Source organism: Lissotriton helveticus, chromosome 1_1 (assembly GCF_964261635.1).
Source record: "Lissotriton helveticus chromosome 1_1, aLisHel1.1, whole genome shotgun sequence".
NCBI lineage: Eukaryota > Metazoa > Chordata > Amphibia > Caudata > Salamandridae > Lissotriton > Lissotriton helveticus.
Genome location: NC_136057.1, coordinates 107,544,704 through 107,562,418, shown reverse-complemented (window position 1 = coordinate 107,562,418; position 17,715 = coordinate 107,544,704). Strand labels below are relative to the sequence as shown.

Sequence of the window (17,715 nt, the reverse complement as noted above, 5' to 3'; positions counted from 1 at the left end):
GATTATTCTACCAGGCAAATTAGCAATTAAGGGTTCAGGTTTAGAACCACCTATTTGTTGACCATCCGCTGCAATTATAGCTGCCCAATCACCACCTAGGGCAACTGGATGATTCTCTTTACGAATCTTAGCCCAAATTGGTTGCGGTACTACATTACCAAACAGCAGATCTATGTCAGCTAGATTTAATACACAGGCGTCAACTGTCTGAGCCAACTCTTTGTAGTATCCTGCAGGATTTTTACGCGGATCTGGCAAGGCCTGTTTCACTGCTAATACTTCAGCTCGCTTCCATGGAATATGTATCCATACTCTCTGGAATTGAGCTGGAGCGGCTGCAATACCAAGGTTTGCATTAGCTTGCACAGCTTCACGCCAAATTGGTGGAACCTCCCTCATTGGGTATTGACGATTTTGTTTCGTACTACGTTTCTCTGACTCCCTCGGTGAACGAAGGGATGGGTCATTCCTATAACTTAAAATCAGTTCCATTGCTTCTTTTATATTTTGACCAACTATCATACCTGCAGCAAACTCTTTCTGAACATTAATTAATTCTTCTAGATTTGATTCAGGGTCATCCTCTTCCAATTCCTCACGTAGAAGGAAGCACATTTCATCGAACACATATCGTTGTGTCGGTTCGTTCCATTGCATAAATGTATCTAATACATCTTGTACATTATATCTTCCAACTTTCGAAACCCATCTAAGAGCAGTGGAATCTAATATTCCTCGCTCTTCAGTACTGGGAAGCTGACTACGTCTCTGCACAGAGTCAGAGGTAGGAGTCTTAATCAGAGTTTTATAAAAGGGAGATAAAATATTAGAGACAGAATCAGTGATTCTCCGACGAACAGAAAGCGGAGTCATAATATTAGCAGAAGCAGTAAATAGAGTAGCAGTTGGAACAGATAGATCAGGAGCAGTAGGAGTAGCGGGCAAAATAGCCTGTGAACTAGCAGATGTGAGCGATATAGGTATAGGTAAAGAAGCCGGCAACCCTGGAAGAGGGGGTGCCGAAGGAACATTAATATTGACCACAGGAGGTACAGGAACTTGATTCAGAGGAGCAGGAACACCAGGTTGTCCAGCAACCGGTACTTGAACATTCGGTATAGGTGGAGCCGTAGCACCCTGTGCATACGGTGGGGGTGATCGTAACAAGTAAGACAACAGGGGATCCTTTTCAGGGTCCTCTACTATCTTAGCTGTACTCGATGGCAAAGCAGGATAGCACTTGTCTATCGCTAAATTACGCTCTCTATTGGCCACCTCCATCGCCTTCTCAGACTCGTTGAGTTGTAGCTGCTTAGCAGACTGTTCTAAAGTCAACTCTTGCTCTTTCTGTTCTTTCTTCAACTTTTTAATTTCTCTCTGTTTAGATTCTTTTCGCCAATAATGGAAAGAATCAAACATTGCCGGCCGGGCTTTCTTCTTGAACAATTTCGTTTCTAAATTATCAAGAACTTGGGGTTCAAAACTACCATGCAGTGGCCAACTAAGGACACCATCTTTCTCTGTATAGTGGATCCATACCTCGTTATAAGAGATAGGGCCCACACCAAATTTGCAATATAGATCATAAAGGGGAGTTCCAATCGGAGGAACCGAACACGAGTCCTCCAACTGGGAATCACTGTTGCAACTAAAACAAGACAACATACAATTTTTCCGACTTACCATTTTATAATCCGGAACACAGAACAGACAAAACACAAACAAAAGGTGCGCACTCGAACCAAGAACTTAGGCCTACCAAAGCGAACAAATGTATCGATACCCAAACTAAACCAAATGATTATCTTAACCAGAACAACCAGTGATAATCTTACGAAACCAAACCAAACCAAAAACTAAAAGGATTATCCAAACAGGAGCAACCCTTACGAAATAACCAACTAGCAACCACTTAATACTTAACTGAGGCACTGAAGACGTCACCAAGGAGAAACCCGTCACGTCTCGCCGTACTAAGGACTGCACCTCGGGTCCAAGACAGGGCGACGGTCAAGGCAACGAACCACTGCAGCCGTCTGAACGGGAACCCTCGTGGAAGAGAACGTCGGGCCACTTTTGCGATATGCCGGGATCGATGAAGTGGGGCGCCTCCCTCTGAAATCTTCACACGAAGCTTCTCGAACTCTTCAGGCTTTTGGACCGGTACCGAATGACGTCGCCCCACGTTGGGCGCCAATTGGAGTTCTGGACTTTTTGGTTCCGTCCAGAGGTGTCAGGGATAACACCCGAAGACCCCGGAGTTCAACCTGCCTCGGTGCACAAACAAACAGAAACACGGGCTTCTCGATGGTGGCGTCAAAGACCAAAGGTTTATTACTGCAGGGACACAGAAGTCACAGAAACTACACATGGGCAGTATCTAGGAGCCTGTTCAATTTGTACAAAGAGGGTTGCTCCTTATATACTGAATATTGGGCTTCAGGCAAATTCTTTACATGTTAGCACATTCCAAAACCTTTGTATCTTGTACAATAAATATTTGGCGTTGCACAGGAATCGTCAACAATATCTGATGTCAAAACATTACGAACGAGGGGTTCCCACTATTCCATCATAATCCCATGTCAATTTCTCATTCAAGACCCGGACCGCCTCATCGTAAATTTCGTTACCTCCCCCTAATAAAGGCCCAGAAGGAAAGGAGCAGAGCCAGGTGCAGAAGATAGAACAGTAGGATAAGAGATGTTTGTGGGTCGTAAATGGGCAAGGCTACCAGCTTCGGCCGCCTAATCATGATCAAGCCAACGGACACGAGAACCAGTATAGCAGGACTGGCCTCAGGCTGGGGAGGCAGCTCTTGCTGAGTCATGCTGTCACAGCGTTGCTTGCCTAAGGTGCACGTGTCACTAGCAAGGTGAATTGCCGGCTAAGGCCTACGTGTCCTTAATTGAAAGAGGTTATTGCGTGTTCATTGACTATGTGAGGGCAAAGAATACAAAATGGCTTCCGTGTTCTAAGATGGATGCCATGGGAAGAACAGAAATGTGTTTGTAACAGGAGTGCTCTTGCTCGTAGCATAGCGAAAACACCAGGATATACTAAATGGATCATTTGCGGTTCACTGATACCAAAATTATGTATTTGCGACAATGTTAAAAACACGGGGTAAAATCGTCACGGAACCTCAAGGGCACCTGTGCCGACAAACAAAGGCAGAGGGATCCCCACGCTGGGGAATCCCACGTGAGAGGTGAAAGCAGCTCCGTGCTGCAGACAAAAGTAGGAGTGCTCCCAGCACTTAGGAAACAGCGCTCCCCTTGCCAGACTCCTAGCCAAAGTCCAGCAAAGTTCCCAGGAAGAAGAGAAAGGTAGGGGGGGCAAAGGCTGGGCTCAGAGGCCAGCTCACAGGGCCCTCCAGGCAGGAAGGCAGTCCCAGTGGCGGTCCTCCTGGCACCCAGCAGCAGCAGGCCCCCCTCGGATTGGGATCAGGAACTGAGAACATTGTTATGGGGTCACAGCCCCTTCTTATACCCAGAAATCCTTTGTCTAGGCTGCAGGGTGGGAGAAAAACCAGTCGCAGATGGTTTTGGAGCACTCTGATGTGCTCAGCCCCTCTTCTCATTCACTGTCCAGGCTAGGGACATTAGACGCACCACAGGGGGCGGAGCCAGCATTGTGTGGGGAAAGCCCAGCCCTATTATGGTCCCATGTGCACTCCTCCCTCACATCACTCATGCAGATCTCTCCACTCACCACCGGGGCAGACCCATCAAGACTCATGGAGCCTGGCTCACCAGCCATCTCCAGCCAATCACAAGCCAGACAGCCAATTCACATAAATTACACAGACAGGCCAACTTCTAGAAGTGGCACTACCACACTAGACACAATAACGCCGCACACATCATTGCGCAGCATTTAATCACACGAGTCCGCACATACCATATTCGCACCTGCACTCCCCACGCATCAGGAACTACCAGGGACACAACATTCCCCCAGCATTCCTATGGGAGGGCAGGCCAACCTTACTACATGCAGGCACTTTACCCTGGGACACCGTGGTAAAGTGCGCAGAAGCCAAAAATCACTAACACCATGTCACAAGTAAAAGCAAAAAGTTTAGGGGTGAACCTGACAGAAGGGCCAAGTCCAACACGCCCTAGGAGGAGGAAAGGCTCCGGGATCTGAAGGTCAGGTGTAGAGTTTTTACAAAGCTTAGAAATAAATTCCTGCCCACAGCGGTTCATCTATGGATGGTATTCGCAGTGCTTCATCGGGAAAACACACACATGAAGGTTGATGATGCTGATAAGGCGTTTGACTCCCTGGAACAGTCTTTTATGATCGAGACGTTTAGGCGCCTTGGTATGTCAGTGAGTTTGAGATCACGTAGGAAGCTGCTGGACACACAGCCTATGGCCTGAGTTTACGTAAATGGGCTCAACTCAGACGCCATTCAGATCACCTGGGGCACTGGGTGGGGACGCCCTCTGTCATCCATTCTATATACCAGGAACGAACCCTTAGGTCCGTGAACTCCAGGAGAGGCATACCATAACCATACTTGGCTGACACCTTTTAGACACTGAAACCAAGAAGAAAACACATCTTTATAAATTGACAGGTTTATAGGCACAGTGGCCAGGCCTGGAGGTGCGTTGAGAGTTGAGAAGGGCAGACAACAGAACTTCAGAGTTTAATTGTTCGAAATCCTTAAAGTTAGAGGTTTTCTGGACAGGTCCGCTGTCCTCTGGAGATCTGGTCTTTATTGAAGAGTAGAAATTAAAATATCCTCTTGGAATCAAAAGTATCACCAAGTAGTTATAGCCACCATTCAATCCACTCTACTCAATCACATCTACACAAGATCCGTTAATTATACATATATACCACCAAGAAAGAAATTCCACATAATAGCTTTAATATAGGAAAATACAACTCATGTTATTTCCTTTGTACGTAAAAAGGAAATAATGTATGTGACTCCCTATAAACAGTTCTAATTTTAATCCCCCAGTACAAAATATAATTTGGTGTACTAAAACACTTCAGATAAAAATACATGAGGTACAAACATCAGTGTGGGTTTATTGTGCTGAGAAGTTTGATACCAAACTTCCCAGGTTTCAGTGTAGCCATTATGGTGTTGTGGAGTTCGGTATGACAAATTCCCAGCACCATATACTCTTAATGGCAGGACTGTACTTACAATGCCCAAGAATGGACTTGTATGAACAAAACATAAACGTCTGTTTTTTGAGTTACACCATCTAATGATTTATTCCACTTTTTTTGTTTTCATAAATTTTGCAAAAAATGAATTCATTGTGCATAATATACAAGCTATATACAAACATGAAATATAAGCATACAATCAATACAACATATACAATATTTACACCTGACACCTTTAGTCCCACTTCATACACACTGCTCTCAAACTTAACACACTCACACTACATACAAGTCCCAATGTACACAACAATATACATCAACATAGTAATGAAACCAACTGTGAAGAAAATTTGAAACCTATTTTATCTTTTCACAGACAGAATAAAGCTGTGATTACTTTCGTTTGGAAAAATAGGAACAACAAAAAATCTCTTTTTATGTGACCTGGGACCAGGTCGACGCGTTTCGAACCTGTAAACAAATGGGGTTCTCCTCAGGACCAATAAGACTATTATCTTCTGTGTGACCCTCTTCATACTTCACTCTGAAGTGCCAGTCTCCCTGATCTTAAAAGGAAAGCTTGTAGGGCATCAGGACTCCCACATCATGTCCAGCTGTCTCGAAATCGTGAGTACACAAGGGCCGATTTCTCAATTACTCTTTTTACACACCGGAAGATGTTTACACAGCGTTCCTGATTCAATCAGCTGCTGGGTTGGATGTAAGGTATCATCCCGTCCATATAGTACACCTAGCTGGAGGGGTGGCTGATATAGGCCAGGGCAGTGGGTTGTAGGCATGGCTCACAGGGATGTGTGCTATGTTGACTCTTCACTTGTTCTGCATCAAAACACGCAGCCTGCAAAGGGAGTATGTGTGTGTAGAGGTACCGGGACTCTAAGGGTGGCACAATAAGTGCTGCAGCCCTTAGAGGCCTTCTCTGATCACAGTGCCCTGGGTACCTGTGGTACCATTTACCAGGGGCTGACCTGTGATCATGTGAGATCTAGCTATTTTGTCTGATGCCCGATGGAGCTACCTGGTTTAGCTATAGGGGAGACAGGTCGGTGATTCCCTCCTTGGACGTCACCTACCCAGTCGGTCGTCAGCCAGACTTCCTTTCGTCTCTCCTGTTGTCTCTTCCCACTTACTCCCTCTATCTTTGTCTCTCCCTCTCTCAATGTATTGAGACTGAACTATTTTGTCGAATGCCCGATGGAGCTACCTGGTTCAGCTATAGGGGAGATGGGCCGTGGACTCCCTCCTTGGTCGTCACCTACCCAGTCGGCCGTTAGACAGACTTCATTTCGTCTCTCCCTGTTGTCTCTTCCCCATCCCCCTTTCTCTCCTTCCATGCCCCCTCCCCTCTACGCTCCATTTATCTTGCCATCCATGGGTTTTTTTTTCACATCGAGACCAAGCTATTTGGCCAACGCCTGGTGGAGCTACCTGATAGCTATAGAGGAGATGGGTTTTGGGACTTCCCCTCGACTGTCACATACCCAGCCGGACTTTGGACAGACTTTCCTTTCGTCTCTCTGCCGTTATCTCCCTACTATCCCTTTACCCTTACCCCCTACCCCTCTACACTGCAATCATCCCGTCTTCTATGCTCTTGCATTTATTTGTCTAGCAACTGATGTAAATGGAACTGAAGTAATCTTGTAATGTAATTTTTGTGGAACCTCATGTAAAGCGCTCTGATACCTCCGGGTCTAGCCAGCGCTATATAAAACTCTTGAATAAATAAATAAATAGGCAAATTGGGTTAGTTTTGGGGAAAGTACACAGGCCCTGGGAACCTGATTGGCAGGGTACCAGGGCACATCAAGTCAAATTGCATCAGTCGTTTGGCAAAAAGTGGGGGGGGGGTTACTATAACAGAAACCCACTTTCCTACAGGTAGTCTTTGAACAAAATGTGGAGATGCATACCATGCATTCTAACTTGTCATTTGCTGGTCTATTTTCCAGAAGGGTCTCTCTTGGAGTCCACCAAGCACGTTTCATCGTATTTTCAGCAACTTGTTTGGGTATCCGCGTTCCTTTAATTTGTGCACAAGAATTTCTGCACTCAGGAAATAGGCACTTTTACCTGAGCAATTCCGTCTTATTCTGAGAAATTGGCCCGAAGGCAAATTGTCATGTAAACTCTGTGGATGATGACTTGTATAATGCAAGGCATTGTTCCTAACCATTGATTTGGTAAACAATTTATTTATTTATAAAGTTTTATATAGCGCAAACTTGATCCCGAAGGATATCAGAGCGCTTTAAAGTTAGAGGGAGAGGAAGGAAAAAGATCACAACAAGACTAAAATGGTGAAACTAATATGCATAAAACCATATAGTGCAAACATAACAGATCCTATCTAATTCAGGGTTAACGTAGAGGGGGCTAGTCAATGATAAAATGACATCAAGGGAGTGATGATACATAATGATGTAAGCGGGGCGAATAGAATTATAACAAACAGAATTATTAACCAATGCTGTACTATTTTCAGAGCGATTAGGGTCCATCGTGTTAAGGTAAGAACTTATTCACGAGAAATCTTTTTGCTTCCAATTTGAAAGCAACCTTGGAGGAGATTCTATGAATTTCCGGTGGAAAAGAGTTCCAAATTTTTGGTGCAGCACCAGAGAAGGCTCATTGTAGTTCATAATCTGCCATTGTGGCCAAAGACTGCTACATCCAAAAATGAGATAGATGACTGGCTACTGACACACAGAATTGTATATCTACTGATCTGGCATTCAACCATTCAATAAACACATTTAAGATATCATCTTGTCCATCCCAAATGCAAAAAATGTCATGAATAAACCGAAACCATTTGTGGATATGATGCACAAATGGATTGCTATCATAGGTAAATTTCTCCTAAAACTTGGCCAAGAATAACACGGCCAGCTCTGGGGCAAAGGGACAACCCATCGCTGTCCCTTTGATTTCCTCTCCATGGGCAGCTCGCTGCTGTGACAGTGTCTCCATGAAGACACGTTGAGATGTCTGCCCCAGAAGTCATGGCGGAAGGTTGAGTAGTCGCGGTGGAAGGATCTCCTTCTTGGGTCTGAGGTGCTGGTGTTATCGCAGAAGTGCAACAACGGTAGCGTCAGCAGTGGTTGTCTGCATCTTCCCCTCTGCTGTCTCCGAATCAGCTTTTTTTATTTAGCAGTTGACACTGGCTAGTGAGACACAACCTCTACAGAGACTTGCTCAGTCAGGGAGACTGGGGGACCCTTGGCACTTCACAGGACTTCTCGGCACTCTGCCACATTTCCTCTGTTCCTTCCGGGCCGTTCCTCACAACACGCTCGGCTGCTGGTCCTCCTCAAAGGGCAGGCAGACTTCTGCCAGACAAGGCTCTCTCCTCTTCCCTCTCATCAGACAGGCAGCTCACAGGGCCACTGCCCGGGGCAATAGTTTCATCCCGGAAGACTTGCAGAAACCAGGCAATGTGGCCTCGCCTACAGGGTAGTCACTATCAGTGATACTTATCTTGAAACAGCGGCTCTTCGTGTCGGGCAGTAAAGCAACTTGAGTTACAACAAAGCCAATATGTCTGCGACCCACTTTTCTGTGGTATTTGCAGACCCTGAATGTTTATTCCCTGTCTGGGTTTACCAGTTTCCCTGGTTGCATTTCATCATCCATTTTCTTCTGCTGCACAAACAAGGACTTTGTGCAGGGTGATTGCTGCTCACAGCAGGTAGTGATGATGCTGCCTTCATGTGGGAATACTTACAACATGAGCACAGTAAGTGTGAACATTCTAAAAGGCGGTCCTGACTCCATCCCTCCACCCTTGTGTCCAAAGTTACACCCTTCTTGTCTGGATTGCTGACAATATTTACCATCTTGTGCCATGTTAGAAGATGGGCAAGCGAACATGGATGCGACTGATAACAACATACTTACACATGTGTAAACGATATAGAGCCCTGCTACCTTATATTATAAATACACGTCTCGAAATTCAAACGGGGATGCTAATGTCCTCCGTCCGGCAATCTGGCAGTGTCCTGCTCACTCTCTTTAAGCGCTTAGAGACCAGTGGTAATTTGCGCTATATAAAAATAAAATAACATAACAACATAACATAACAATGCGAGGTCTAGTCATGACACATGAATGGAACTTTACTCAATGCCCTGTAGGCATCGCGGCCACCCTCGGACAAGTAAAATGACCAGTTCAGCCGATGACCTCTAGGAACATGGTACGCTGCCACCACTACTCACTGTACATAGCCAGTGACACAGATCGTAATCTTTGCCCCACCAATAGTGTGCTTTTAGTGTCCTTCTACGTCCCCAGAGCCAGGCTCTGGGTCTTTGGGTCAATTTTGAGCCTGGTCATGCAGTGCGCACACAGTATCTTCTGCCTGCTGAGGCCAAAATGAAATCAGGGTACCAGAGTCACTCACAGTTCCGTCTCTCAAGGCAAGGGTGCACGGGCTTTGGCCAAGGTGGGGGAAAGGGTGACCAAGCAGCGCCTCTGATATTTACATTTATTTATTTTAGCCTTCATTTGTAAAATCACAATATACGGCAGCAGAACTTTGAGCTGTAGGAGGGTCCTGCCAATCGGGGCAGAGTGGGAGGAATTGTAATATAATATACACATCTAAAATGAAGAGAAAATGCAAGTTAAACTATCCCGTATGAAGTGGTCAATTGCTTAGTGTTATAAATTCTGATGTCTTCTTCTCAAACTGGAGGGTCGCTAATTTGAATCCTGGTTGGTGCACTAGGGAATAGTGACTTGTATATTTACAGTGCTATGACAGCCCTGCCTGTGAGAGACAGCACTTTGAATAGGAAAGCCAATAGTTTAAAGAAAGAATTAAACAAAATATAAAATACGCTATACAAATTATAGGATGGGCTGGAGAGAGTAAAAGGTTGCGCTTTATTTGCAAAAAGGTAGAACATGTAAATGCTTACTGTGCTATCAGATGTTACATTTTTAGTATCTGCAATCATACTGTAGCTAGTGTTGATTTTTTTTTTAAGGTTGCATGCAGCCTACGTAGAGAAAATGCCGGTGCGATCTGTCCGCTGCGCCTAACCAATCACAAAGAGTTGTGATTGGATTAGGGGAGAAGGAAGAAGGAGAAGGAGGCTGCCTAAAAGAGCTCCAGGACTCCGGAGCAAGCAGGAGCTGAGGCGGAGGCGCCTGATGCGGTCCCGGAGGAAGCAGGTACGTTTTTTTATTTTATATAGATAGGATACTGATAGATTACCCCCCGGCGTGAACTCCCCCGCTTTGCCGGCTGCGACTGTTTACATGACCACATGGGATCCGATTAAACGTTCCCACCATAAATGCTTCATCTTCCTAAAATTATGGAACCCTATCATTGAAAACAATCGGGCTATATATCAACAGCAGGGGTCTTCTTTGATTGACAGTGCATGGTAGCACTGCTTGCAAGAATTTGCGTATTAATATGCCAAGGGTCTAACGTATAGTGTCACCATCGTTTCTCAGGCTGACAAAACCAAAAGCGTTCTCTGTTAACAAGCAAGATACTATCACGGTTTTCCAGCGTACCTTATCCTCCGACGCATTTTGTAGAGAAGGCTTGTGCAGTGGTGTAACGAAAGTTGAAGGGGTAAGGTTCACAGAGGGGGCCTCCCTCCAAGTTTAATCCGGAGCTCTCCGGCGTAAGTAGAGTACTGAGGGGGCTGTGGGGGATGTGGGGGCCTGTGTTACTCCCTGGGCTTGTGTCTTTGCTAACTATTCAGGAACTTTCATAACCGGAATAAAAAGAAGATGGCGTTTTCCCAAGTGGAGTATTGGTTAATAAAGATAGTCTGTGAGACTCAGACACGGTGCACATAAAGCCGCCCACCCAGGGTAGACGATACGGTTGTATCAACGTCTAGTGCAGTTATCTGCATCAACAACGTTCTTTACTAAGTTCTCAACTGTGGATTACCGTTAGCATCCTAAATCCCGCAGTCTCTGCACTGTAAAATACGAGCAAAACAAATCAAACTTGAATACAATATACATAGCATGTGCATATTTACTGATCTGTTGTGTCCTGCAAACACTATTCCATTCTGATGACAGGTTTTTCAGGAGTCATTGGAGGGTTGAGCGCTGAAGTGCCTGGCCTGGCCTGCAAGAACTCTCTGCCTGTTTTCTGCTTCCCGCCGAGCTGCTTGTGTTCCTGCTTGGAAATCGGCATCTCTCCTTACACAATATATTATCTGCCATTTCAAAGATGCTGCTGTGTTTTATGTTGATAATATCTTAATAGCCTCCCCTGCTTGGGAATACGATCTAAATGACCCGTCCTCCAGTCCACCCTGCCACGGCCGTATCTGTGCACCACGGATTGTCTTCCCTGCAGTGTCGTCGACCAGATGCCAGACAAGCAGGAGGCATCTCACACTCTCACTGCCTGTTAAGTGTGGCTCAGTCCTTAATCTTTACGATAGTGAACTTTATTATTCTTTTCCTGCTAACAAGCTGTGCGGCTAAACTCTCATTCACAGAGGCTGCAGAGGCACCAGAAGTCCTCTGCGGGGCTTTCCGAAGAGGGACACATAACCATGGGGTCAGGCCACTTTTATATTGGCTGTTTCCAGGTGTAGTCGCAGCAGGGAATGTACGAAAGCAGTGGGAATCGTGAAGGTTAGTCATAAATACGAGTCAGTTCAAGACTTAGGGCCAGATGTAGGTAATCCAGATTTACTGATTCTAAAATACCCAAATTTACCGATTCAGTATTTTAGATTCGGTAAATGGGATGTAGGTATTCATTCGGTAAGTATTACGGGATCGGTAAGATTCGGTAAATACAATACCAATTCGGTAAAAGGGGGAACACATTGAAGGGTGGCAGGGTGTCACTTTGACACCCTGTTGCACCCCTGAATAGTGTATGGGTGCATATGTGGCACACATACATGCCCTAAGGGCATGTATGTCTGCCACATGGCACTGTAATAATTTGCAAAAAATTGCTTCTTTTTGGGTTTTTGATATTTACCACCAACTTGTAGTTGGTGGTAAATAACAAATCCTAAAATGGGAAAAGCACTCATTTGAGTGCTCCCTGCATTAAGGTTTCGGTAATTTACCGAAACGGTATTTAAGAATTTGGTAATTTACCGATTCCTTAAATTACCGATTCGGTAAATTATCGAATCCTTAAATTAGGCCCCTACATCTGAAAAGCCTAATACCGGTCGGTAACGGCCAAAATACTGTAATTTCAGCCATTACCGACCGGTATTTGGCTACCTGCATCTGGCCCTAAGGTATTTTTTTTTAACCTAGCTACCTCATTACTCTTGGCATTCGCCCTTCTTTCAACAGACATGTTTAGGAGCTGGCTGCGTGCTTAAGAATCACACCACAGGCTGCGTACGTACATAAGAATCATAAGTGTTTGTTTTATTGAACATCATTTTCATCTGCTATTGTGTTGTACAAACTGTGAAGAGTTAATTTTTTTTAATCAAGCTGCATTGTGACAGGCGTTACCAAACCAGAAACAACCTTTGTCTGCAATTGTTTAAGCAGTTCTTAGTTCATTAATTATTAACTTCTTTCGTGTGGTAGATGTATTCAACTTTGGTCTGTGAAATATAAAACGTGTCTTTGTAATTGCCCCGCAATGACGTTGGGAATAACACCAATTCATCAGAAAAACTTTTCATTCATTGGCTAGGATTTTGTTTTGTCACACCGAGGCTCATCTAAAAGCTGAGTGAATGGGAACTGTCAGGCCTCGGTTTTTTAAAATCATGTTTTTAAAATATTTTCTTCTGTTCGATATGGCTCTGTCTTTGAATTTGCCCCCATGCTTGTCTATGCACGCTGGAAGCCATTGAACATGGACTCTACAGGTATCACTTGTTGTTATGTAGTATGTGGGATCTGTCTCTGTGTAGCGTGTGGTAGTAGCGGAAGGCCTTATCTTAATGTAGGGTAGGTGTGGTCTGTCCGTGTTTTGGTGCAGGGCGTCAGCAGGAATGACGAATATGAGGCAGGAGTCCGAATAGTGGGATTACACTCTCAAATTTGCTTGAAAATGCACCATTTGCACCCCCCGTAGGTGGTTCAGTCTCGCTCGCTCGCCACAGTGAAGTACAACAATTGTTTTATGTCTCACCACTTTCAAATGTCACCAGCTGCCACTGAGAGAAAGCCCAGGTACCTCTAGTTTTGAAAAGTTTCCTGCACGGGATGTTCAGATACAGTGGTTGAATTAAACCTTGGAGCAGCACTTGTAGTGTTGACTTTTGGAGTCTTGTAGTTTGTGCTGAATGTGGTAGGACTGTCTCAATGCTCTACAGAGCTCAGAAAATCCAGACTCTCATTCATCTCAGAGCTCGAGCTCTGTGGCATGACCAGTAGAACTGAAATAAAGAAGATGACCTAGAACAGTTCTACCTCTACCGACCTTTGAACTGATCATTGAGAAAAGAAGCCCTTGTCTGGAAAGCAGATCTACACAAGGCGCAGCTGACAGAAGACCCTGCCTGGGAGGAAGATCTGCACAGGGCACAGCTGACAGAAGTCTTCCCTGGAAGGAAGATCTGCACAGGGGAGAGCTGACAGAAGTCCTGCCTGGAAGGATGATCTGCACAAGGCACGGCTGACAGAAGACCCTGCCTGGGAGGAAGATCTGCACAAGACGCAGCTGACAGAAGACCCTGCCTGGGAGGAAGATCTGCACAGGGCACAGCTGACAGAAGTCCTGCCTGGGAGGAAGATCTGCACAGGGCACAGCTGACTGAAGTCCTGCCTGGAAGGAAGATCTGCACAAGGCGCAGCTGACAGAGGAACTGCCTGGAAGGAAGATCTGCACAAGGCCCTGCTGACAAAAGCCCCGGCCTGGAAGGAAGATCTGCATGAGGCACAGCTGACAGAAGCCCCTGCCTGGAAGGAAGATCTGCATGAGGCACAGCTGACAGAAGTCCTGCCTGGGAAGAAGATCTGCATAGAGCTCAGCTGTCAAAAGTCTGGCCTGGGAGGAAGATATGCACAAGGCGCAGCTGACAGAAGTCCTGCCTGGAAGGATGATCTGCACAAGGCGCAGCTGACAGAAGTACTGCCTGGAAGTAAGATCTGCACGAGGCAAAGCTAACAGAAGTCCTGCCTGGAAGGAATATATGCACAAGGCGCAGCTGAGAGACGTCCTGCCTGGAAGGAAGATCTGCACAAGGCACAGCTGACAGAATTCCTGCCTGGAAGGAAGATCTGCATGAGGCACAGCTGACAGAAGTCCTGCCTGGGAGGAAGATCTGCATAGAGCTCAGCTGTCAAAAGTCTGGCCTGGGAGGAAGATATGCACAAGGCGCAGCTGACAGAAGTCCTGCCTGGAAGGATGATCTGCACTCGGCGCAGCTGACAGAAGTACTGCCTGGAAGTAAGATCTGCACGAGGCAAAGCTGACAGAAGTCCTGCCTGGAAGGAAGATATGCACAAGGCGCAGCTGAGAGACGTCCTGCCTGGAAGGAAGATCTGCACAAGGCACAGCTGACAGAAGTCCTGCCTGGAAGAAAGATCTGCACTAGGCGCAGCTGACAGAATTCCTGCCTGGAAGGAAGATCTGCACAAGACGCAGCTCACAGAAGTCCTGCCTGGAAGGAAGATCTGCACAAGGCGCAGCTGGCAGAAGTCCTGCCTGAAAAGAAGATCTGCACAAGACGCAGCTGACAGAAGTCCTGCCTGAAAGGAAGATCAGCACAAGGCGCGACTGACAGAAGTCCCTGCCTAGAAAGGAAGATCTGTACAAGGTGCAGCTGACAGAGGTCCTGCCTAGAATGGAAGATATGCACAAGGCGCGGCTGACAGAAGTTCTGCCTAGAAAGGAAATCTGCACAAGGCGCAGCTGACAGAAGTACTGCCTAGAAAGGAAGATCTGCACACGGCACAGCTGACAGAACTCCTGCCTGGAATGAAGATCTGCACAAGGCACAGCTGACAGAGGTCCTGCCTAGAAAGGAAGATATGCACAAGTTGCAGCTGACAGAAGTCCTGCCTGGATGGAAGATCTGCACAAGGCGCTGCTGACAGAAGTTCTGCCTGGCGCTGACCTCAAAGCAGTGAGAGACCCACAAACCACAAGATCCTTCAAGCCCAGCTAGCCACACTGGACGCAATGTACATCAAAGGCCTGATTTAGATTTCAGCGGATGGTTTATTCCATCACAAATGTGACGGGTACCCTGCCCGTCCCATTAAAAATGCATTACATCCTATGGCAATTATAATAAGGCAGACCGGATATCTGTCACGTTTTGATTAGTCCTTGGTGACGACACCCAGCTGATCCTCTCCCTCACCAGGGACCCCGACACCGCCAGAACCAGCCTACACGAAGGGATGAAAGACGTCGCCGAATGGATGAAGACCAGCCGCCTGAAACTGAACTCAGACAAGACGGAAGTCCTCATCCTGGGACCATCACCCTCCGCCTGGGACGACTCCAGGTGGCCCCCCGCCCTGGGCACTGCTCCCAAACCAACAGACCACGCACGCAACCTGGGCTTCATCCTGGACTCCTCCCTCTCGATGACCAGACAAGTCAACGCCGTCTCATCATCTTGCTTCCCCACCCTACGCATGCTCCACAAGATCTTCCGATGGATCCCGACCGAAACCAGGAAGACGGTCACCCAGGCACTCGTCACCAGCCGACTGGACTACGGAAACACCCTCTACGCCGGAACCACAGCCAAAGAGAAGACTCCAACGCATCCAGAACGCCTCCGCCCGACTCATCCTGGACATCCCCCGATGCTGCCACATCTCCGGCAACCTGAGGGACCTGCACTGGCTCCCCATCAACAAGAGGATCACGTTCAGGCTCCTCACCCACGCACACAAGTCTCTCCACGACCTGGGCCCCAAGTACCTCAACGACCGCCTGACCTTCTACACACCCACCCGCCAGCTACGATCGACCAGCCACGCCCTCGCCACCGTTCCACGCATCCGAAGAGCCACCGCCGGAGGAAGATCCTTCTCCTACCTGGCGGCCAAAACATGGAACTCCCTCCCCATCCACCTTCGACTGACTCAGGACCATCTCGCCTTCAGAAGACAACTCAAGACCTGGCTGTTCGAACAGTAGCGGACCCCTTCCCCCAAGCGCCTTGAGACCCTCCCAGGTGAGTAGCGCGCTATACAAGTGTTATGATTGATTGATTGATAGTTCACAGAGTTTTACCCTGCGGAGTTCCACGAAACTCCACACTCTGCGGACTTCCGCAAGTGGCAGAGTTTGTTAAATTGCGCTGCTCTCACTGATATTTAGTGCCAGGAGTTTGTCCTGCATTGTAAAATCAGCATGAACGGCACTACGCGTCACGCCAGAGGGCGCTGCTGCTTTCTGCCGCTCGAATTGACATTCTAATTAGGTGGCCACTTCATCAACGAGAATGGCAGATATCTACACTCAAGTGGTCACGATCTCCCGCAATGAGAAATCTCGCCAGGAGGTCTAGCGCATCATATTTTCTCACAAGCGCTCGCCATCTTACCGTTGGCGAACCGCTTGAGAAAAGAAGCTCAGTTCTGCATCACTTTGTGGAGTTTTTGGAACTCCGTACCTGTGGGCAAAACCTTGCAAGCTCCCCCGGCAGAGCGGAATTCTTAACCACCCCTAGTTTTCAGGCAATAATCTGTTGGACAAACTCCTAACTAGGCCCTATGTCTGCAATAAGTGTTGTAGAAGAAATGAGATCCATGGCCTTGCGACTATCAGGCCATTATCTGACTTCTGATAAACCCCACAGAGTGAGTGGGCAGCCACAGGGCAGTAGGGGGGCGAAGGACAGGAAATTAGTAAACTTGAACTTGAGAAATATGGAAAGGTAGAAATGCCGCATCACCTGTGGATAACTGACACCTCCTACCGATCTTCCAAATGCCCATCCAGTCACAAAGTGGCATCCTGGGCCCCAAACGGGCAACATCATGCCAGATGCCATGTAATGGTGGAAAAGGGGGAAAAAGCTTAATATGCACACATCTGCTGCCGGGATATGTCAGGTAAATTATTGGTTGTGATGGATTCTCTATAAGTACTAAATGACTGATATCGTTGAATAATAAATTATATGAATCAACGTTTGTTTGCCTTATCTGCGCTTACAATGTAAAGGACGGGCCTTACAGTGAACCCCTCGTTCTGTTTTACACAAAAGCCCTGGAAGGAGGTGCATCTTACAGAACTTTATCTAGTTTAGGAAGAACTAAAGACTTGCTTTTTAAAGTTGTCTTTCAGGGCCAGAACCGGGTGCTGTAAGCTTCACTATCGATGTAAAAAATTCTTTATTGTGTAGTTAATAAAAACCATTACAATATAAAATGCAACAATGATTTAGGATGGATCAAAGAGAACACATTCTTATCAAAGCTTCACTAGTTTCAGGGAGATGGACAGATGTTATGGCGATAGGAAACCCCCCTCAACTCACAATAATATTCCAGTCTTCCAGGTTAAAGAAACCAGAAATGCTTGAACCAAGGGAGCTGTTAAAAGTGTCAAAGGTGACTTATGAACAGCGAGGTAAAGACAGGAGTTGGCATTTGAGGTGA

General features: G+C 46.5%; 1 protein-coding gene across 1 annotated transcript in view; it reads left to right on the top strand.

Annotated features, from left to right (window-relative positions):
• Positions 1–17,715, top strand: part of LOC144768000 (uncharacterized) — a 52,917-nt gene that overhangs the window by 28,632 nt on the left and 6,570 nt on the right. Inside the window, exon 2 of the mRNA XM_078651394.1 lies at positions 10,158–10,344. The gene's annotated coding sequence lies outside the window, so the exon portion shown is untranslated. The remainder of the gene's footprint in view (positions 1–10,157; positions 10,345–17,715) is intronic.